Source organism: Cervus elaphus, chromosome 4 (assembly GCF_910594005.1).
Source record: "Cervus elaphus chromosome 4, mCerEla1.1, whole genome shotgun sequence".
In the NCBI taxonomy this organism is placed as follows: Eukaryota; Metazoa; Chordata; class Mammalia; order Artiodactyla; family Cervidae; genus Cervus; species Cervus elaphus.
The window spans coordinates 21,032,282-21,056,412 of record NC_057818.1 but is presented as its reverse complement, the minus strand read 5'-3'; the positions used below and the strand labels follow the sequence as shown (position 1 = coordinate 21,056,412).

The following is a 24,131-nucleotide window of genomic DNA, read 5'->3' as shown; positions in this document are numbered from 1 at the left end:
AGTGCAAGGACCTGAGAATTTAAAAGGAAGACTGGGCAGGGCTCTAACATATAGGGAGCCCACTCAGTAGACTGCAGTCTTCTTGGAGGTTTGTTCCAGCTCTCATTCAATCAGTGCTTGAACTCCAAAGTCTTACCAAACCGGCACCCTAAGTCAGCCAATATTTGCTGTATGAAATGATCTTTGTTTTCACTTATTTACCTTTTAACCTTTGAATTAAATTCCCAAGTACAGTGGTTCTCACATTTCTGAGGTGCATCAGAAATTCCCCAGAGGATTTGCTAAAACACAGTTGCTAAACCCTTACCGAGAGTTTCAGATTCAGCAGGTTGAGGGGGATCTGATGATCTGCATTTTTAACAAGTTCCCTGGTGATACTGACCCTGCTGGTCCAGGGACCCCATGTTAAGAACCTCTGCTCCCGTGAAAGGAGAATAAGAAGTCACTGGGACTGTGAATTGGGAAGTCCAGGAAGGACCAGATGTTCCTACTTCATCTTCTCCCATCCTGTGCCCCTCGTGCAAGGCCTTCCTGGGCCTTCAGGGCAAAGGTCAGAGGCCTTATCCAAGATACAGCAAGGAACCTGGAGCCGGAGCAGAGGCGGGCCCTACCTGGGGAAAAGGCAGATCCCTGGGGATGAAGGGCCTCCCATTTAGCCAACAAACAGAAGGGGCTAAATCTGCAACCAGACCCGCTTTTTTGAGTAAACACATTGCAGGGCCGCCTGTGTAAACATGCATTGTCTACTGGAGGATTAAGAAGGAGCAAGGCTGGGCGTTTTTTGTTTTTTTTTTTTCCCTCTTTCCTTCTCTTCCCCCTCCCCACCCCTCTTTTTTTAAGCACTGAGAAAAGCCATTAAGGGATTAACACCCCGATTTATGAAAATGGAGGATGATAAAGGAACAATGGGGTGACAGCATTGTGTAAACGACATTGATTCATTTCAGAGACAGGACTGTTAACTGGGAGAAATGGAGAAATAAATGGGACAATGAGGAGATGCTTTTACCAGCTTGTCATTAATTAGCCGAGAGTACAATTGTTTTATTGTCCTTTTTGAAAAATACAAAATTGGTAGGAAAATACAAGCACTGAGTGAAGCGATTATTCTGTGTCACGGGCTGACATCTGCTTTTCCTTTTCTCCTGAAGCTTGCCTCCGGAAGTGGTGTTTTAAGGGAGGAAAAGAAACTTGGCCTCTCCACTCAGCAGAAGGTTCTTCTGAGGCTCGGGGATGAAATAACCAACGCCGCTCTCCAGCACACCTCAGATTTCTCCGCAGCGGAGGGCAGACTAGAAAGACCCCCTCTTGCTCCTTCACCTGGAGGGACTGAGGACTGGGAGGGGGGAGATGAGTGGGCTACCTGGGGGTCTCTGGCAGTGGGTGAGCAGGGACGAGGAATTTAGGGAAAGAAAGACAAGCCGCTAGGAGCAGCAAGGCCAGCAAAGCAGTCCCCAGTGGGCTCCACGTGCTGTGTGTTAATCGCTTCAGTCGGGTCCCACTCCTTGCGACCCTGTAGACTGTAGCCTGCCAGGCTCCTTAGTCCATGGGATTCTCCAGGCAAGAGTACTGAGTGGGTTACTGTGCCCTCCTCCAGGGGATCTTCCACACCAAGGGATCAAACCTGGGTCTCCTGCATTGCAGGCGGATTCTTTACGGCTGAGCCACCGGGGAAAACCATTTGGCTCTGCAGACCAATCCTCACCTATTTCATCTGCAATTGGAAGCAGAAGCATCTGAAATAAGCCCATGTTGGGATGTATATCATGAAAACCCTTCGCCAGATCAGGTGCGGTGCGGTGCTTAGTCGCTCAGTTCATGTCCGACTCTTTGCAACCCTGTGGACTGCAGCCCTCCAGGCTCCTCTGTCCATGGGATTCTCCAGGCAAGAATACTGGAGTGGGTTGCCATGCCCTTCTTTAGGGGGTCTTCCCAACCCAGGATTCGAACCCAGGTCTCCTGAATTGCAGGCAGATTCTTTACCCTCTGAGCCACTAGGCAAGCCCGATCTCCAGATCAGGAAGTGGGCTCAAATCCTGACAGCAGTGACTTTGCCCCAGAAAAGTGCTACGGCCAGCCCTGTTTAGGGGAAGGATGTATGTCTGGCTCAATAAGAGTTCAGGTCAGATTTCTCTGGGCTCAGAAGATCTTCTGTCAGCTTGGGATGGGGTGGGGGAATGGATGGCATGGGCTCAGGGCCCTGGAGACTCATTGGATGGATGCACAGTAGGTCTATGTGGACTCTTCTTCTTGTTTCTGCTGGGTCTTTGTTGCTGCATGGGCTTTTCTCTAGTTGTGGCGAGCTGGGGCTACTCTTCATTGCTGTGGGAGGGCTTATCATTTCGGTGACTTCTCTTGTTGTGGAGCTCAGGCTCCAGGGCATACTGGCTCAGTAGCCAAGATTCCCAGGCTTCAGACCACAGGCTCAGTAGTTATGGCACACGGGCTTAGTTGCTCTGTGGCATGTGATATCTTCCCGGACCAGGGATCAAACCCGTGTCTCCTGCATCGGCAGGCGGATTCTTAACCACTGAGCCACCAGGGAAGTCCCTATGTGGATTCTTGATGGAATAAGCTGAGCCCGTGCTGTCCAGGCCGGCCGGCCAGCCTAGGAGGAGGCGCAGCTGCAAGGCGGAGCGGCCTGCCTGGGTCTGGTTCCCAGTTGTCTCTCCGTTTCTAAGGGCCATTTGTAAATCTGAGTATCTCACAGTATCTAACCTGTCGGACACAGAAAAGTTGGCCAACTGTGGCTAATTCTAGAAAGAGTCAAACAATCACACAAGGGTTAATAGTACTTATTTAAGGGGAAAAAAAGGAGCTCCCAGAAGCAGTGTGCCTGGCAAAGAAACTGTAAACAGCTTTCCCATTGTTCTTGCCTCTATGACTACTGGCCATTGTTTGGCCTTTAATCTGGAAACGCTATAGATATAAATATCACCATCTTTATAGTATTGTATCTTTACAGGCAAAGATAAAACAATGGATCTTTGCATCTCTAATGTTTATATAAAGATATCTTTATTGGGGAAGATTATGTATGTGTGTCTCACATATAAATGTTGAGCCTTCTCAGACTCTCCTCCATTCACACCATATTCAGGGTCTCCTGTGTGCCAGGCACTGCTCCGGTGGTGGGCATACAACAGTGAACAAACAAGAAATCTCCCCCACTGCCACCCCCTGTAGAATTCACATGTCTGTCTGTGAGAACAGAAAATGAATATGAGATAGAAATAGGTCACACAATACTTAGCACTATGGAGAAAAGTGAAGCAGATCTGGGGGTAGGGGCTTGGGAAGAGGGGTTATTTTATGTGAGGGGGTCAAGGGGGAGGCTCACTGATAAGATGCCAGTGGAGCACACCCCTGAGCTGGCAGCCTTGCCGGACAGCATTCCAGGCAGCGGACAGAGCACGTGCAAAGGCCCAGAGGCAGGAGTGTACGTGCGGGTTTGAGACACAGAAAGAGCTAAGCTGGAGGGGTGAGAAAACGGAGACAGAGGCCAGGACAAGGTCATTTTAAGGGCATTGGCATTTACTGGGAGGGCGATGGGGACAACTGAATTGGCTGTGAGCAGAGGAGCAATATAATTTAATGTTTGCCTCAACAGGACCACGCTGGCTTCAATGGGTAGAATAGACCAAAGACTGTGTGTATATGGAAGATGCTCACCTAGACCACTTATTTCAGGCACCTACAGGGGTGAAATAAAGACAGACTTTATTTTGTTGGGCTCCAAAATCACTGCAGATGGTGACTGCAGCCATGAAATTAAAAGATGCTTGCTCCTTGGAAGAAAAGCTATGACTAACCTAGACAGCGTATTAAAAAGCAGAGACATTACTTTGCCGACAAAGGTCCATCTAGTAAAAGCTATGTTTTTTCCAGTAGTCATGTATGGATGTGAGAGTTGGACCAGAAAGAAGGCTAAATGCTGAAGAATTGATGCTTTTGAGGTGTGGTGTTGGAGAAGCCTCTTGACAGTCCCTTGGACAGCAAGGAGATGAAATCAGTCCATCCTAAAGGAAATCAATCCTGACTGTTCATTAGAAGGACTGATGCTGAAACTGAAGCTCCGATACTTTGGCCACCTGATTTAAAAAGCCAACTCATTAGAAAAGACCCTGATACTGGAAAAGATTGGAAGGCAGGAGGAGAAGGGGATGACAGAGGGTGAGATGGTTGGATGGTGTCACTACTCAATGGACAGGAGTTTGAGCAAGCTCCAGGAGATGGTGAAGGACAAGGAAGCCTGGTGTGCTGCAGTCCATGGGGTGGCCAAGAGTCCGACATGACTGAGTGACTGAAAACAGCAACAACCGGGGCCAAACAGGTGATAAAGGAATGAATTCTGGAGAATGGTGGGAAGCGTGGCCAACAGGAGGCTGCCTGCTGATGTAAAGGGGCAACTATTACTCACTTCCTCCTGCTTCTTGAATTTGAAAGATTTGAACATGGAGTAGCCATATCTTGTCATCTTAAAGTAAGGCTGCATTTTCTAGTGAATGCTCCTGATTTGAAAGCTTTTACAGTTAAACAGTGAAAACTTGAAGCCTGACAAACCACCAGCTTATACTCCTTCCTGAATCTCTTATCAGGAAAGAGAACTCATACAATAGATCTTCTTACCATTTATTATCTGGCTGCCAGGAAGCTCAAGGATAAGTTTAATTTTAAAGCACTGTGACTATGCTGCATAAAACTCATGGCAAAATTATCTCCTCCCTTCTCCCAGTTCTCATAGTTTAATATGATTTTTAAAAGTTCAATTAAAAACCACGTGCTTCGTATTATGAGCAACCTCAAAATACGCTATGTGAGGAATAAATTCTAAGTAAACTAGGCTATAAGAGATAAGCTACTGTGATGATACTTTTATAACCAAGTATTATAGATGTTCAGGAAAAAAAAAAAAAAGGATTGTGAAAACATGTGTGCATGTGTGTGAAGTGGCTTCAGTCATGTCCAGCTCTTTTGCAGCCCCATGGACTGTAGCCCACAGGCTCCTCTGTCCATGGGAGTCTCCAGGCAAGAATACTGGAATGGGTTGGCATTTCCTCCTCCAGGGGATCTTCCCGACCCAGGGATCAAACACACACCTCTTATGTCTCCTGCATTGGTAGGCATGTTCCTTACCATTGTGCCACCCGGGAAGATACCTGTGATAACACACCTTATTAAATGTTTGCTTTATGTCTGTGAAGCTTATGCTGTCATGTCTGCAGACTTCCCCAGGCCCAGAGCTGACTTCTCTGCATCCTCCCCCTTGAAATGGGCCCTGTCTCCAATATTCACAGCCCCACCTCAAGGCTCAGCATGGAAACATATACACTACCGTATGTAAAATAGATGATGGCAATTTGCTGCATGCCTCAGGGAGCTCACACTGTTGCTCGTGACAACCTAGTGGGGTGGGATGGAGTGGGAAGTGGGAGGGAGGTTGAAGAGGGAGGGGACATATGTATAACTATGGCTGATTCATGTCAATGTATGGCAGAAACCAATACAATATTGTAAAGCAATCGTCCTTCAATTAAAAATAAATACATTTTTAAAAATGAATGGCAAGGTAAAGAAAAGAAAAGAAAGCCCTTTGGTATATGGTAATCTCAAACTCCTAATTCCTCCTTCCTAATCCCTACCTCCCTTTCCCCTTTGGTAACCATAAATTTGTCTTCTCTGTCCATGGGTCTCTTTCAATTTTGTATGTAAGTTCATTGGTATCATTTTTTTAGATTCTACATATAAGTGATATCATAGGATATTTGTGTTTTTCTGTCTGGCTTACTTCACTTAGTATTGAGTTGGCCAAAAGTTCATTTGGGTTTTTCAGTAAGATAATATGAGAAAACCCAAAAGACATTTTTTGGCTAACCCCATATTATAATCTCTAAATCAAATACAATAATAAAATATTTTTTAAGTCTTTTGGTTTAGTAGCTCCATTTTACCGGAGGAAACAGTAACTCCTAGATTTGAGGAGACTTCCCAGAGGCCACTTAGAGTGGACACTTCCTGGGATGCCTGAGTGTCTTCCAACCACCACCCCCGCCCCCCGCCTCTTCCTCTCAGAACTGCCTTCCCACCCTCAGGGTTGACTGTATGTCATCTTCATGCTTTCTGACCCTGACATTCTAACCAGAGGTTTTGGATCAAAGGTCAACCTCTGACCTAAGCTGGTTCAATTAACATCTGCCTCCTGGGAATGCTGAACTGCTAATAAGAGACAGCAACTAAATGTGTTGACCAGAGGGTACTGGTGGGGTGCTCCTGTGAGAAAGGAGAGTGATGTAGCCTGCATGCAGGAAGCATCAGAGATGCAGATCAGAGTTCCTATTGCCAGTCACTTCTTGGGCCCCTACTCCATTCCTGGGCTTCAATTCCATGACAGAGCTCTATAGAAAGTAAAAGGTTTTTTTTGTTTGTTTTTTTTTCTTTTTTTTGCTTTAAGTAAAAGAAAAGTTATATAAAGTGACCTAATATGATAAAAGTATTACCAAGTGTCACTCATGTAGCTAAAAGTCCAGGAGTGATTCTTGACTGGTTTGGTTGCTGACCAAGGACACAGCTTCTCTCTGCCTCTCTCTCCTGTGTTTTGTGATTAGAATTCATTCTCAGAAACTGTAGGGCCCCTTCCAGCTCTAGGCTTTCTGTGGTGGTACAAAATGGCTGCAGTAGTTCCAGACCTCACACCATAAACAATGCTATCCAAAGGAAGAGAGAATCCTTTGCCCTGTACATGTCCTAGGAGTCACACTCATTGGCCCAGATTAGGCCACATGCCCATTTCTGAACCAATGGACAAGGAGATAAGATATACTGTTTGGATTGAACCAATCAGGACTCTCCCTTGGGGCAGAAGGTGGCGTCTATTCCTCCAAAACCATGTGACTGATTGATATGGGAGAAAGAATTCCCCAAAGGACAACTGGGTATTTTCAGTGGACAAGAATTAGATGTTAGACAGTTACTTAGACAAGAATTAAGAAAAAACAACACAAACCAACAACACCCTAAACACTTAACACATGATTCTTTTTTGTTTAATCTTTCTTTAGTTAATTTTTAACTTTTAACCAAAAAAAATCCTATTTAAATAGGTACATTTAGTAGTAATCTTCACCTTTTACTTTCATTTATCCGAGTCAATTCTGGGAAGCCCCTGGGATACTCTTGACCAGTTGAAGTAGGCAAGAAGAAAAGACGCCAAATCTTACTCATCAGGGAGATAGAAGTTTAGTTGGTCTTGATAAATTTCCTTGTCTCTACAAAAACTTAACAGAAATAGACTTATTGCGACCAACAATAAGATATGAACAAGATTTGAAAGAATTATACTAGTAAAATAATGAGTTAATTCATAATATTAAAAATGAAAATCCTACATAATTCATAATGTTTAATTTACTTATAATAATCCATTTCAATCAAGATTTTGTTGCCTGACTCATAGTGAAGGAATCTTAGTTTAAGTCACTGTGATTTTTTTTAAAAGATCATTTGTTTTACTAGATTTCTCGTCTTCACATAGTATACACACAAATATTTGCAGAGAATAAACCTTTCAAAATCTTATTCAGTGAGAATAGTGAATAAAATTTCAAACCATCACCAACATTTAAGCCATCAATAATGCTGTATAATTTGCAGAATGGATGTACTGCCCGGAAAAAAAATCTAAAAGACAATAGCATCCACCCTTTAAGAAAATGCTGAGTCACCAATGTGCCTGATGGCAGAGAACAATGTTGTATGAAGAACACAGAGGCTGAAGTCTCAAAGAGCAATAAAAATGTCAGACTTTTATATGTTGAAGACGCTTTAGGAGTGCCTTATCCATGGATTCTCCTTTTGTTGTTGTTTTAGTTGCTAAATCGTGTTGACTCTTTTGCAACCCTATTAACTGTAGCCCACCGGGCTCCTCTGTCCATGGGATTTCCCAGGCAAGAATACTGGAGTGGGTAGCCATTTCCTTCTTCAGGGGATCTGTTGACAGAGGAATCGAACCTGAGTCTCGCACTTTGGCCAGCAGACTCTTTACCACCGAGCCACCGATTCTTCTTTATGTTTACTCAAAAGGAATACAGGATTAAAATCATATGTAAATATGTATACAAAAATTCTTCCAACCTATTTAATTTCAAAATCCCAATGCTAAAATGCTGCCTGTTATTTATTTGATGATATTGTTTTCCTCCTTTGTGCTTTGTGAAATGATCACTACACCTTGACAGCATCCTGAACTCCACAGAAACATGATAGTTTCATAACCTAAGAGCTCCCATGATACAATCCCACTGCGTTATTGCAGGTATAGTTTACTTTGCTGCTAGTGGCCATATGTTCCTAATACTACTACATACATACATGTGTGTATGTGTATGTGCTCAGTGGTGTCTGACTCTTTGCCACCCCATGGACGCACCAGGCTCCTCTGTCCATGAAATTTCTCAAGTAAGAATACTGGAATGAGTTGTCATTTCCTTCTCCAGGGGATCTCCCCGACCCAGGGATCTCACTCAAGTCTCTTGTGTCTCCTGCACTGGCAGGCAGACTCTTACCACTGTGCCTCCTAGGAATCCCACATACATATATACACATACCTATATATACATGTGACTCAAATAGTAAAGAATCTGCCTGCAATGCAGAAGACCAGGGTTTGATCCCTGGGTTGGGAAGATCCCCTGGAGAAGGGAATGGCTACCCACTCCAGTACTCTTGCCTGGAGAATCCCATGGACAGAGGAGCCTGGTGGGCTACAGTCCATGGGGTGGCAAAGAGTCAGACACAACTGAGCCACTAACACTTTCACTTTCATACTCCATACACTATTTTCTCTTTCCCCTGCTCCCTGCCCCATATGCCTGCATCACAGCCAAAGTATAGTAAGGCTTCATGTAGAGCTCATTCTCTGGTAAGAATACTATCCGTGGTTCTATCCAAAAAGGTCGGTGCATTTTTGCAAGTTTACAATAGCACAAATGCTATTATATTCAAACTTTCTGTGGCTGAACACCTGACTTCCTCAATGAATGTAAGATCTGTAAAACATAGTAACCATATTCAAACACATTACCATTTACTGACAGGCACTGATGATTCCAATGCAAATGAAGAGCAATTCAAACAAACAAATCCTTAGTGTTATCCAATGAAGTGCAAATAAGATCCAAATAAATGAGTGGGCACATTTACTTCCTGCTTGGGTATCTGTTCCTTATTGGTTGGCCTTTATGTCTTCGGTGTCTCCATCCAAATGGGATTCATCAGCCAAGTTGCCTTGTATCTCTGGCTGTTTCTAGAAAATTAATGCTAGAATTACTGCTTGATCCACGTGAAAACATGATCCTACCTCTTGCAAATCTTTCCCCTTGTTCATGGCTGATCATTCCATTACGTCATAATTATCATACAGCTATAGCGTAAATACATAGTTATTTCCATCTCTCCATCCAGATGGTCGGTTACACGATAATTACAGTATGTTTGTACTTACTGGGTTTAATTACCAGATAATCAGGAAGAACATGCAAATTGCTAGGTTGTTGTAACACAGTCCATTGAATCAAGGAAAACCTGTGTATTGCACATAAGTAAACAAGCGCTTACATGGGATTATGCCCTGTAACCTGTGACGACAAGGAGGTCTGAGGTTTGTTATAGGTCCATTGTGTGGGTTCGCATTACACTTGTTGAGCTCCGATTAACGTCCAGATTATAAGGAAATGTAATGGAAGAGATGGTCGTGCTGCCACACCTGTCACGGGGACAATAGGGAACCCGCCGGAGGAGTGACTGACTAAGGCGCCAGCTCTTGGCTCCAGAGTCCTACTCTGTTCCAACCTGGTGCGTTCCAGAGTCACGTGCAAGCATCTACTTTCGGCCCAAACATGTACCTGCCCAAGGGCTGGCAGAGAGCGAGGGCAAACCATCAACCAAACCAACCCCTCCCAGGAACAAAACGTCACTCGCGGAAGTCAACTTCCAGTGTGACTTCTGGTGTGTCTTCCGGTGTGTCCTTTTTGCCCCCAGTGCTATGTAGCTAAGCGCTTTTCTTCCTTCATCACACCAAGGAAAGCTGCCCAGATCAACATCTGATTCCTATGACCGGACTGCTGTTGCACACTAATGTCCCTAAGTTTCCCCTTGGTGATTGCCTCTTGGAAATCCATTCGAGCTTCCAGAAGTAAAGCAGTCCTCTCAGGGGCTGGCTTAGGGTTGGACACATGCCTCAAGCCTCTTAAGGCAATCTTAGAAGAGAGCATTTTCCAGAGATGCCGGGAGAATCCCTCTTAGGTGTGAATGGTGAAATCGGAAGCCCCAAGCGCCACTGAAAGCTACCTTGCAACCATTAGGAAGAAACTGGGTCTTTAGTGGCTTCACTGAACCACAGGATCACACTTTACCTGAAACCTATATCGACATTTTCCAATTACACTGAGCGGACAAACTCCCTTTATAGTTTACCTCCCTTAGAGTTGGAGTTTCTGTCATTACCATGAGAAGCATAAAAACTTATAACGCTACCATGATTTATCTGCTGGTTTATCACAGAAAATCCCTTATAGATTTATCTTGGAACTTTCTGTCCTACTACATAGACATAAGCATCCTTCATGTTCTGATACATCATTTCTTCCCCCCACCTCAGTTTTATTCAGATATAATTGACATAATGTTGTATCAATTTTAGTGTAAAACATGATGAGTTGATATACATATATACTGCAAAATGATTACCACAATCAGTTTAGTTAATATTTATCATCTTACATAGTTACAAACTCTGTGTATGTGTGATGAGAATGTCTATCTCAGCAGCTTTCAAATATACAATACAGTACTATTGACTTTAGTTACCAGGCTGAACATTACATACCCAGAACTTATTTATCTTGTAACTGGAAGTTTGTATCTTTGGATTACTTTCACTCATTTCACCCATCTCACCTCTGGTAACCGCCAATCTGCTTTCTTTATCTATGAGTTTGGTGTTTTAAAATTCCATATATATGTGAAGGGCTTCCCCAGTGGCTCAGCTATAAAGAATCTGCCTTCAATGCAGGAGACACAGGAAACATGGGATTGAACCCAGGGTTGAGAAGATCCCCCAGAGAAGGAAATGGCAACCCACTCCAGTATTCTTGCCTGGAAAATCCCATGGGCAGAGGAGCCTGGCAGGCTACTGTTCATAGTGTTGCTAAGAGTCAGACACAGCTGAGCACACATGTACACATATATGTGAAATGCAATATTTGTCTTTCTCTATCTGACATATCACTTAGCATAATACCTTCAAGACCCACCAGTGTTGCCACAAATGGGAAAATTTCCTTCTTTTTATGACTAAACAATATGCCATTATGCACATGCCAATATACGTTCTAGGTCACTTCAGTGTATATATATATACATATATACATACATATGTGTGTCTTTTGCATACATATTATTTATCCATTCATCTGTCAATGAGCACTTACTTAGGTTGTTTTTCCATATTTTGGCTATTGTAAATAATGCTGCAATTAACTTGGAGATACACATATCTTTCTGAGATAATGATTTCACTTCCTTCTGATACATGCCCCAAAAGTGAAATTGTTGGATCATATGGTAATTCTCTTTTTAATTTTTTAAGAGACTTCCTTACTGTTTTCCACCATGACTGCACCAATTTACATTCCCACCAACAGTCCACAAGTTTTCCGTTTTCTTCACAGTCTCTCCAGCACTTGTTATTTCTTGTCGTTTTGATGATAGTCATTCTAACAGACATGGAATGATATCTCATTGTGGTTCTGATTTGTGATGTTAATTATTAGTTGATCATTAGTGGTGTCAAATACCTTTTAATGTATCTGTTAGCCATTTATATGTCTCTTTAGGAAAAATATCTATTCAGTTTCTGCCCATTTTTTAATCACACTTTAGTTTTGTCTCTCTGTGTTACTGAGCTGTACAAGTTCTTTACATATTTTGGATATGAACCCTTTATCAGACATACGACTTACAAATATTTTCTCCCATTCCATAGGTTGCCTAATACATCATTTCTAAAGCTTATACACTTATTGCCTTTCCTGCAGACAGAGATGGCATGCCAGCATCTACTGTGTGAAAGGCAACCCCATCACTCAGAAATGAGAAGCAGAGAAAGCAGTCTTCACCATGAGTGGGGCTCAGGGGAAACATGGTCTCCAAGGTTCTGCCCTGCTGCCTGTAGAGAAGCCTGGTAGGAGGTCCCTGAGGCAAGCCAGGTGCAGTGTTCCTTGAGGTAACTCGAGGTTTACAGGGCAGGATGGAGAGGATCCATGGACACTGCTAGGAATACAACTGATCAACAAAACTAGAGGGCAAAGAAAAGACATGTGGCAGAAGCAGTGGAGAAGGGTCTTGGGACGGAGAGGCAGAACCAGGTGTGTGGGTTGGTCTTGCATCCCCAGATGAAGAACATGTACTGGGTCACCCTGAACAGGGACTCCGTTATCTGATTTAGAGTCAATGCTTTGTTGTTGTTCAGTTGCTCAGTCATGTCCAACTCTTTGCCACCCCATGGACTGCAGCATGCCAGGCTTCCCTTCCTTCATTATCTCCCCGAGTCTGCTCAAACTCATGTTCACTGGGTCGATGATGCCATCCAGCCATCTCATCCTCTGTTGTCCCCTTCTCCTCCTGCCCTCAATCTTCCCCAGCATCAGGGTCTTTTCCAATAAGTCAGTGCTTGGAAAAGCCATATCAGGCTGGACACTCATTCATTCCACAAATGCTTACTGCATGTCATGGATGACAGATGGGTACAGCAAACATCACAGCCATAAAGTCATACACACGGGTACCCTATGTGGCCCTTGCTCTCATCCTTGTATCTATTAGAGGCAGACCATTAAACAGCAACTGGCTCAGCTGGTGAAGAATCTACCTGCAATGAAGGAGACCTGGGTTCGACCCCTGGGTTGGGAAGATCCCCTGGAGAAGGGAACGGCTACTCGCTCCAGTACTCTGGCCTGGAGGATCCCATGGACTGTATAGTCCATGGAGTTGCAAACAGTTAGACACAACTGAGCAACTTTAAAAACTAATAATAATAAAACATAGAAGTTGATAGTCTAGAAAAGATAATAGATGCTGTGGGAAGATAAAAGGAAAGAAACCAACCAAACTCAGGTTCATGGACAACTTCCTGCAGGAAACAAAGTCTGAAGGATGAGAAGTTTAGCCAGTGGGCGAGCAGGAGGGGAGATGCTTTAAGCAGGGGTCGAGAGAGTTTTTCAAGAGGCAAGAGGGGGTACACAGATTTCTAGGAGTAGGAAGGAGCCCGGAGAAGTTGGAGAGGGAACAGGAGGGTGAACATGATGAGAGGTGCAGATGCAGAGGGAGGCAGGGGCCACATCTCAGGGCCACGTCTCCAAGTCAGGCAGGCAGGAAGCCTACGTCTTTGCTGAAGGACAGTTTTTCACAGACAGGATGATGTGATCAGATTTGCCTTTTAGTGGACCATTGCCCACATTTTACTCCAAATGCATCTCTAAACTACTTTTCAAAGGCCTCTCTCAAAGAGGCATAAAGGGCAGGGGGAACAGTATCAATAATTAATTTTTTATTAGAACTAATTTTCCTCTGAAACCTCTATCCAGAAGTGAAGAACAACCTGTGGGTACTTTCAGAGGGACTTGCAGTGGGAGCCCCTTCTGCATAGCTGTTTGATGTTCAAGAGGCCTTTGGAGCACTTTCAATAAATCTTTTAAACTCCATTTTTTCTCAAAGTTGGAAGCCTTGTCCTCAGCATAGGATCAAGAGGCACAACCACCATTTTCCAGACTCTGCTCATTGCGCGTGATGGAGCTCCCAACCCCACCACATGCCCTGATCCACCTTGACTGAAATGCACTCAGAACTTCTTTTTTCTGATACACTGAAGCTTAAGAGGGACATTAACCAAGGATGCTCTCAGATTCAACAAAGAAAGATGTGCCTTGAGACTGATGACCAAAATTATGCCCTCAGCTGGGCTCGTAGGGACCCAGACAAATGACAAAGAAAGGTGAGATATGAGTTTTTATTCCCATGAGTTGGCCTCCCTGGCATTTCCTCTATTTTCTTTTTTATGTAACCAATAATAATAATAATCAGAGGAAATTATTAATAAAACTCATGATCAGTAGCAGCATTGACAATCTTGTCTGCTGCTCACCATATTTACAATGTACTAAGTCCAGAGCCAAGCACCTGGATTAAATCATCTCATTTAATCCTCACAATAACCTTGCCAGGTGGATATTATTATTCCTATTTTATAGATGAGAAAACTGAGGCCCAGAGAAGTGAACAGCAGTTACCACTGTTGGGAGGGTTTGAACTCAGGCAATTTGACTCGAATGCCCACAGCATTGCAGGACTCAGAAAACATTGATTTCTTAAGAATTATTAGGAAATTGGTCCCAGGTCCCCCTTGTCCACTAAGTTCTGTGCTGCCCAGCAGAGGGTAGAGATCTATCTGCTTCCCCAAGCATTTCAGTCTGATAATCTCCTTGGTCAGAGCATGGTACGGAGTCAAGGGGGGCCCAATCACCTGGGCCAAGTTTTCATTAGAATGTGTGCATTGGGGGTTGGGGAGGCTCTTAATGATTATTTTCAGTCCCAGTTCCTGCTTATTCAGTTTGAGTTTTGCACGATTAATTAGGAACCTAAATTAATGAGAAGGGAAACACGTGTCCAGCTGGTCCTCCCAGATGTTCCTGGAAACAAACTCTCCAATTTGCACGGCACAACAGAGTAAACATGATGTGGGGAAGTCGCCCTGGGCTGGTTCTGTACCCAACACTCCTGGCTGCGAGAAACGGCCCCTGCCTTGGAGTCCGTGCTTTCCCAGTTCTGAAATAATATCCCCGAGGCGTCTGCTGGTCTGATTCTCTTTGGTTCCAGAATAGGGCAGCCATGGTTATACTTCCTCACCTGAATCCCTGAAAAGAAGCAAACACAAGAAAGAAACACAAGAAAGAAACACAAGAAAGCAAACACAAGAAAAAGAAACAGCGCAAGAGCTGGAAACAGAAGGAGATGAGGAAAGAGCCATCCCTAATAAGGACGAAGAGGAGGAAATGGTCTCCACACGTCAGTGATGAAGTGCATTCATAAGCACCTACCAGTAGCGGCTAAGTTTTGTGTGTATTTTACCACAATAAAAAAAGAAGATCTCTTGGATCTCAGTGGACACAAGCTTCCTGGATGAGTGGGCAAGTTGAGATCACTCTGTAAACAATATCCCCATCCTATACTGCTGCAGCAGTAGTCAAATCGGACCATTATTGGTCTACACAGCATTTATTCATGACATGTTTCCAAGGTTACTCTTGGCAGTGGGAAAATTGAAGTCATCAAGACAGAGAAGTATCCTGCCCTCAGAAGCTAATATTCAAGCAATAAGCAAGCAAATTACAAATCCCATCCCCAACAGGCTCTGTCCTGACCCTGTTTTATTTTTATCATTGACACTTAACATAGTTTAATATAATATATATGTTACTAATTTATGCTGTGTGCCTGTATCTTGTCACTGGAATATAAGTGCTATTTTATTGATGTCATTGATATAACCCTGAATGTAGATGGAACGGGATGTGGCACCTAGTGTGTGCATGCAGACTCAGTCACTTCAGTCATGTCCGAATCTTTGCAACTCCATGGACGGTAGCCCACCAGGCTCCTCTGTCCATGGGATTTTCCAGGCAAGAATACTGGAATGGGTTGCCATGCCCTCCTTCAGAGAATCTTCCCTACCCAGGGATCAAGTTTGCATTGGCCTGTGTCTCCTACACTGCACGTGGATTCTTTACCCACCCAGGAAGCTTGTGGCACCTAGTAATCACTAATAAATGTGTAAAATGAATAAACATCAACAAAAAATTAAAAGGATAATTTTTGATTGTGAAAAATACTTTAAAGGAAAGAAGTAGGGTTCTGGTTCTGCAATGAAGTATAACTTATGGAGAAAGCATATTAAATAATTTGAGGTGTATGATTTTAATAGATGATCAAGGATGTGTTTTATTAAAATAATATGGCATTTGAACTAGCATCTGTAGGGAAAGTGCAAGCTCTCCATTGAGCCAACTGGAGGGAGAATATTCCAGGCAGGGGGAAACAGTAAATGCAAAGAACCAGTGGCAGGATAACTTTTTGTGTGTTAAGGGAAAAGAAAAAAACCAATGTGACTGAAGTAAGTGAAGGGGAGAGCAGTAACAGGTGAAGTCAGAAAGGTCAGCAGGGACCAAGTCCTGGAAGACCTCACTGGCCATGAAAGGAAATTAGATTTTATTCTAGGTGGGAAGGAAAGCCATTGAAGCATTTTTTTTCTTCATAAGATAGCATTTTTTTAATTGCAGTAAAACATAAATAACATAAAATTGAACATTTTAGCCACCATCCTAATTTCTGTCTCTATGAATTTGGCTATTCTAAGTACCTATGACAAATGTCATCATATGATACTTGTCTTTTCATGGCTCAGCATATCTTCAAGGTTCATCCATGCCATAACACATATCAGAATTTCATTCCTTTGAATGTCAGTCAGTTCAGTCGCTCAGTAGTGTCCAACTCTTTGTGACCCCATGAACTGCAGCATGCCAGACCTCCCTGTCCATCACCAACTCCCAGAGTTTACTCAAACTCATGTCCATAGAGTTGGTGATGCCATCCAACCATCTCATCCTCTGTCGTCCCCTTCTCCTCCTGCCCTCAATCTTTCCCAGCATCAGGGTCTTTTCCAATGGGTCAGCTCTTCGCATCAGGTGGCCAAAGTGTTGGAGTTTCAGGTTCAGCATCAGTCCTTCCAATGAATATTCAGGGTTGATTTCCTTTAGGATGGACTGGTTGGATCTCCTTGCAGTCCAAGGGACTCTCAAGAGTCTTCTCCAACACCACAGTTCAAAAGCATCAGTTCTTCTGTGCTCAACTTTCTTTATAGTCCAACTCTCACATCCATACATGACCACTGGAAAAACCACAGCCTTGACTAGACAGACTTTTGTGGGCAAAGTAATGTCTCTGCTTTTTAACATGCTATCGAAGTTGGTCATAACTTTTCTTCCAAGGAGTAAGCATCTTTTAATTTCATGGCTGCACTCACCATCTGCAGTGATTTTGGAGCCCAGAAAAATAGTCAGCCACTGTTTCCACTGTTTTCCCATCTATTTGCCATGAAGTGATGGGACCTTTGAATGTGTATACCCATATTTTGTTTATCCATTCACTGTCAATGGATATTTGCTTCCCCTTTGGATTATTGTGAATCATGTTGCTATGAACATGGGTATACAGATATCTCTTTGAGACTCAGCTTTCAATTCTTTTGGGCTAATACCAGAAGTGAAATTGCTGGATCTTATGATCATATGGTAATTCTATGTTTAATTTTTTGAGGAACTGCCCTAATTTTTTCTACAGTGACTGGACCATTTTATATTCCCACTGGCAATGCATAAGTGTTCTAATTTCTCTATGTCCATGCTCACACTTGGTATTTTCTGCTTTTATTTTTTTTTTAAATAGCCACCTAATGCGCATAGAGTGGAATCTCATTGTAGTTTTGATTCACATTTCTCTGATAAGTAATGATGATGAGACTCTTTTCATGTGCTTGTTGGCCATTTGTCTGTCTTCTTTGAAGAGATGTCTATTCAAGTCTTTTGTTTATTTTTTGACTGAGCTTTCATTTTTTTAGTCATTGACTTTTAGGAGTTCTTTATGTATTCTGGATATTAATCCTTTATTAGAGATATTATTTCACTATATTTTCTCTGATTCTATGGTTTGACTTTTCACTCTATTGATAGTGTCCTTTGGTGCACCAAAGTTTAATTTTTGATGAAGACAGATTTATCTAACTTTTCTTTTATCACCTATGCTTTTGGTACCAAATCCAAGAAATCATTGCCAAATCCGATGTCCTTAAACATTCCCCCTACTTTTTGTTCTAAGGGTTTTATACTTTTAGCTCTTACATTGAGGTCTTCAATCCATTTTGAATTAAGTTTTGTATATGGTATAAAAAGAAAAAAGTACAACTTCATTCTTTTGCAGGTTGATACCCAGTTTTCCCATTACCACTTGTTGAAAGATCATCTTTATCCCATTAAATGGTTTTGACATCATCATCTAACCTTACATCTCTCTTCTATTCCATTGTTCTGTGTATTTGTCCTTATGCCGGTACCATAGTTTTGATTTCTGTAGCTTTGCAATAAGTTTTGAAATCAGAAAGTGCGATACTTTCAACTTTGTTCTTTTTCAGGGTATTTTGGATATTAAGAATCTCTTGAGATTCCATATGAATTTTAGAATGGTGCTTTCTCTTTATCTAAACAGCTGAGTTTTGATAGTAATTGCATGAAATCAATAGATTGGTTTGGGAAATATTGACATCTTAACAATATTAAGGCCCCCGATCCACGAACATGTGGATTTTAATGTACTTATGCCCTCTTTAATTTCTTTCAGCTATGTTTTAGAGTTTTTAGTGTATAACTTTTATATCTCCTTGGCTAAGTTCACTTAAGTATTTTATTCTATTTAATGATATTGTAAATCAAAATTTTCAAATTTTTCATTGTTAGTGTATAGAAATGCAAATGATTTCTGTGTGTTGACACTGTATCTTACAACTTTGTTGAATTTATTTATAAAATTCTAACAAATTTTGGTTTGGTGAGTCTTTCTGGTTTTCTACATAAAAATCAGAGTATCTGTAAACATATATAATTTTACTTCTTCCTTTCTAATTTGAATGTCTTTTCTTTTTCTTGCTAGAATTTCCAATGCTAATCTGAAAAAAAGTAAAGATAGTGGGCATTCTTGCCTTGCTCTTGCTGTTAGGCAAAAAGCTTTTAGCTTTTCACCACTGAGTATAAAATTAAATGTGAGTTTGTAATATCTGACTTTTATTATGTTGAAGTATATATATCTCTATATCCATTTTGTTGAGGTTTTTTACACATGGATATTGAATACCATCAAATGTTTTTCTGAATCCACTGAGATTATCATATGATTGTTGTCTTTCATTTTGTTAAAGTGGTGTATCACTTTAATCAATTTATGGATGTTAAACCATCCTTTCATACCTGGAATAAATCCCACTTGATTGTGTGTATGATTGTTTTAATATATTGATGATTTTGGTTTGTAAATATTTTCTCAAGGATTTTTGCATCTATTTTCATCATGGATCTTGGCTTGTAATTTCCCTTTTGTGTGGTATCTTTGTCAACTTTTAGTATCAGGGCAATGCTGGCCTTGTAAAATGAGCTTTAAAGCATTTCTTTCTCTTCTGTTTCTTGAGAATAATTTGAGAAGGATGTGCAAACTCTCCTGTAAATATTTGATAGAATTCACCTGTGGCACCATCTGGTCCTGGACATTTATTTTTTTGCAAGTTTTTTAATTTTTGATTCAATTTCATCATTAGTAATAGATGGGGAAACAGTGGCAACAGTGACTGACTTTATTTTTGGGCTCCAAAATCACTGCAGATGGTGATTGCAGCCATGAAATTAAAAGACACTTGTTCCTTGGAAGGAAAGTTGTGACCAACCTGGACAGCATATTAAAAAGCAGAGACATTACTTTGTCAACAAAGGTCTGTCTAGTCAAGGCTATGGCTTTTCCAGTAGTCATGTATGGATGTGAGAGTTGGACTATAAAGAAAGCTGAGTGCAGAAGAATTGATACTCTGGTGGTGGAAAAGACTCTTGAGAGTCCCTTGGACTGCAAGGAGATCCAACCAGTCCATCCTAAAGGAAATCACTCCCGGGTGTTCATTGGTAGGACTGATGCTGAGGCTGAAACTTCAATACTTTGGTCACCTAATGCAAATAGCTGACTTGTTTGAAAAGACCCTGATGCTGGGAAAGATTGAGGGCAGGAGGAGAAGGGGATGACAGAGGATGAGATGGTTGGATGGCATCACCGACTCAATGGACATGGGTTTGGGTGGACTCCGGGAGTTGGTGATGGACAGGGAGGCCTGACGTGCTGTGGTTCATGGGGTTGCAAAGAGTTGGACAAGAACTGGAACTGGAATCAGTCTATTGAGATTTTCTGTTCCTTCATGGTTCAGTCTTAGAAGACTGTGGGTTTCTAGAAATTTATCCTTTCCTTCTACACTGTCCTATTTGTTGGTATATAGCTGTTCATAGTAGTCTCTTATGATCTTTGTATTGTTGTGGTATTGGTTGTAACTTCTCCATTTTCATTTCTGACTTTATTTTTTTGGATCTTCTCTCTTTTTTCCTGATGTGTATGTCATTTGCTCAATCTTATCCAACTCTTGGCAACCCCATGGACTACAGCCCACCAGGCTCCTCTGTCCATGGAATTCTCCAGGCAAGAATATTGAAGAGGGTTACCTTTCCCTCTCCAGAGGATCTTCCCAACCCAGGGATCAAACCTGCGTCGCCTGCATTGCAGGCAGATTCTTTATCATCTAAGCCACCACATAAGCCTCTTTTTTTCCCTGATGAGTCTGTCTAAAGACATCAAATTCGTTTATCTTTTCAAAGAATCAGCTCTTAGTTTCATTGATCTTTTCTGTTGTTCTTTAGTTTCTGTTTCCTTTATTTCCATTTTGGTATTTATTATTTTTTCCTTCAACTAACTTTGTTCTTTTTCACACTTTTAGGTGTGAAGTTAGATTTTTTTAATTTGAAATCTTTCTTCTTTCTGGAGGTAGGCCTGTACTGTTAGGGACTTCCCTCTTAGAACTGCTTTTGCAAAGTTATTTTGGCTATTCTAGGTCCTTTGCATTCCCACATGAATTTTAAAATCAGCTTGCCAATTTTATAAGACAAAAACCTACTGGATTTTGACTGGAGTTGCTTTAAATCTAGATCTATTGATCCAATTAGAAAAGATGACTATTGAGACTTCTGACCCAGGAACATGGTGCACCTCTCTGTTTACATAGAACTTTTACATTTCTTTAAAGATCACTTTGTAGTTTTAAGTGTACAGTAGACAATTGACCAGTGTTAGTCACTCAGTTGTGTTTGACTCTCTGGGACCACATGGACTGTAGCCTGCCAGGCACCTCTGTCCATGGAATTCTCCAGGCAAGTGTATTGGAAGTGGGTATTCATTCCATTCTCCAGGGGATCTTCCCAACCCAGGGATCAAACCCAGGCCTCCTGCCTTGCAGGCAGATTCTTTACTGTCCGAGCCACCAAGTCTTTGTCAAATTTATCACTGAAGAACTGGGTTGGCCAAAACATTGTTTTTTGGTTTTTTTCCCCCATAAGTTGGTTCTAGTAGCGCTTCATTGTTTTGAACTTCATTTGAAACAATTTTGTTAAATTGTATTAAATACTGTGAAAGCAGCAATATCAGAGTGCATTTTTTAAAAAATTATCCAAATTGGTGAATTTTTGTGTAGCCATTTGAATACTGAAGATGGAAGGAGAAAAAAGCAGTATTTTCAGCATATTATGCTTTATTATTCTAAGAAAGCTAAAAATGCAACTTAAAATCATAAAAATGAGTTGTGCAGGGTATGGAGAAGGTGCTGTGGACTGATTGAACATCTCAAATGTGGTTTGAGAAGTTTCATGTTGGAGATTTCTTGCTGGACGATGCTCCGTAGTCAGGCAGATCAGCTAAAGTTGATAGCAACCAAATTGAGACATTAGTTGAGAACAATAAATATTATACCACACAGGAGACAGCCAGCATACTCAAAATATCCAAATCCAGCGCTAAAAAATATTTGCACCATCTTGGTTATCTTAATTGCTTTGATGGTTGGGTTCCTCATAAGTTAAACAAAAGAAAATCTTTCCTTATCATATATCTGCATGCAATTCTCACTGAAATGTAATGAAAATGTCCCATTTTTAAGACAAATTGTGACGAGTGATGAAAAATGGATATTGCACAGTAATATGGAATGGAAGTGATTGTAGGGCAAGCGAAATGAACCACAACCAGCCACACCAAAGGCCAGTCTTCATCCAAAGAAGGTGATCTGTGTATACAGTGGGATTGGAAGCTCATAATCCTCTATTATGAGCTCCTTCCAGAAAATCAAACGATTAACTCCAAAACGTGCTACCCCCAATTAGACCAACTGAAATCAGTGCTCGAAGAAAAGTATCCAGAATTAGTCAACAGAAAATGTATAATCTTCCATCAGGATTATATAAGACCTCATGTTTCTTTGATGAACAGGCAAAAACTGTTACAGCTTGGCTGGGAAGTTCTAATTTATCTGCCATATTCACCAGACATTACACCTTTGAATTACCATTTATTTCAGTCTTTACCAAATTCTCCTTAATAGGAAAAATTTCCATTCCCTGTGGAAGACTATAAAAGGCACTTGGAACAGTTCTTTGCTCAAAAAGATAAAAAGTTTTGGGAAGGTAGAATTATGAAGTTGCCTTAAAAAAGGCAAAAGGTAGTGGAATAAAACCGTGAATAAGTTGTTCGATAAAGTTCTTGATGAAAATGAAAAATGTGTCTTTTATTCTTACTTAAAGAGCAAAGGAACTTTTGACCAACCCAGTATATTAAGCAGGAGATTGACATGGTCCACTTTGATATCTAAGCTAAAGAATAAAGGACGAGAAGAAAACTAGAGTAAAAAAGGAAGACAATTGGAGACTAGGGCATAGTCCAGGGAAATGATTATGGTGTCTTGGACCAGGGTGATGGCAGTGGTGATAGAAAAAAGTACTGATTTAAGATTTAGTTACGTTGAGTCATAGGCAATTGCCTTTTTGTAGGTCAAAGAAGCTATATTATTGGCAGCGTCATATGGTTCAACCTGATATTTTAGAGCTAAGTTGGGACTTGGAATTTGCTGGCTGATTAGATGCAGAGGACTAATGAAAGGAAAGAATCAAAGATGGCTCTAAGGTACTCAGTTGAAGCAAATGAATGGATGATCATGCCATTTCCTCAAACTGGGGTAGGAAGGAACCATGTTGCCCATTCTCTTTGACTTCTTCTTTATTCCCAATCCTTTTTTCTTTCTTTGCATCATCTTTAGTTTTTCAGGGAACACAATTATCACAGAGCTACATGTTTACTTTTAAACATGCATTTTTTCCCACCCAGTTCCCTGTCTGACATTTTAATGACTTTTGCCGGCTTAGCCTTTCATGGTCAGGGCACACAAAAAGAACATATTTCTGTGCACAGTTTGAGATTCGTGCATACTCCCTTGATTTTAATGCCATAGCAACATGCCCTTAACTTTTTATTTCTCTGAGCCCGGCCCTCATCTGGAAGGGTTCTGGGCCACATTTTCAAGCAATTTGGTACCGATCATCATGAGGCTTCTGAGTTTATGGAGGGAAGGTTAGGAACGCAGGCTTGAGTTTATACTTAAATTACTATCCTAAATGACTCCACGGGGGGTTTCTTTTAGGGGTCACTGAGAGCCAGAGTGGAATGTTTTTCCTTCTTCACTTTATCCCAGGCCTTGGGGCACAAGCACCATAAATGCAGGTAATGTGTTTTATAGCCAGATTCTCTAGGTTCATTTTTCCACCTCTCTCCCCACCCCCAGTGATAGGCATGAAACTCCACAGAGCTGTCTGGAGACTCACTTTGTATGGCCTTGTTTCTACTTAGGCTGAGATGGGTGGCTGAACAACACTGCCAGATACACTTGAAGAGTGTGACATTTTCTGTCTGTGATTCGCCGGACATATGTGATTGCCCTCCAGCCCAATAGTGGGGTCCAGACTGAAGAAAGGCCATTTGTAGGGAGTGAGCTTCTCATCATTGGAGGCATTCAATAGTGGTCAGACAACTGCCTGACAAAACTGTTAGAGCTGAGATTTTGCATCTGAGAGGAATAAACTTTTAAGTGTCCTTATTAACACAGACTGTTCCTGAGACTAAAATATTCTGTCACTATAGAAATTTATTGAACATAAACTGTAGGGCTGGGAATTATACTCTGTATAGCAGTGAATGAGATGGACATGGACCCTGCCCTTGAGAAACCTTCAGTTCAGTGAGACTGATAAATTGTAAATAACTAATTTACAATGAGGCAGTTAAAACAATTGTGTATGTCAGGAATTGGGTCCGGGTACTTGCTGGTCTTTTACATGAGTTATCAC

General features: G+C 41.6%; 1 long non-coding RNA gene across 1 annotated transcript; it reads right to left on the bottom strand.

The window, feature by feature from the left end:
* Positions 1–1,475: 1,475 nt before the first annotated feature.
* On the bottom strand, positions 1,476–21,103 carry LOC122691705. The gene is made up of 3 exons (XR_006340482.1): positions 21,066–21,103; positions 3,363–3,366; positions 1,476–1,588 (listed from the first exon to the last, which is right to left on the bottom strand). It is a non-coding gene; the product is annotated as an uncharacterized LOC122691705 (long non-coding RNA).
* Between the last annotated feature and the right edge of the window lie 3,028 nt (positions 21,104–24,131).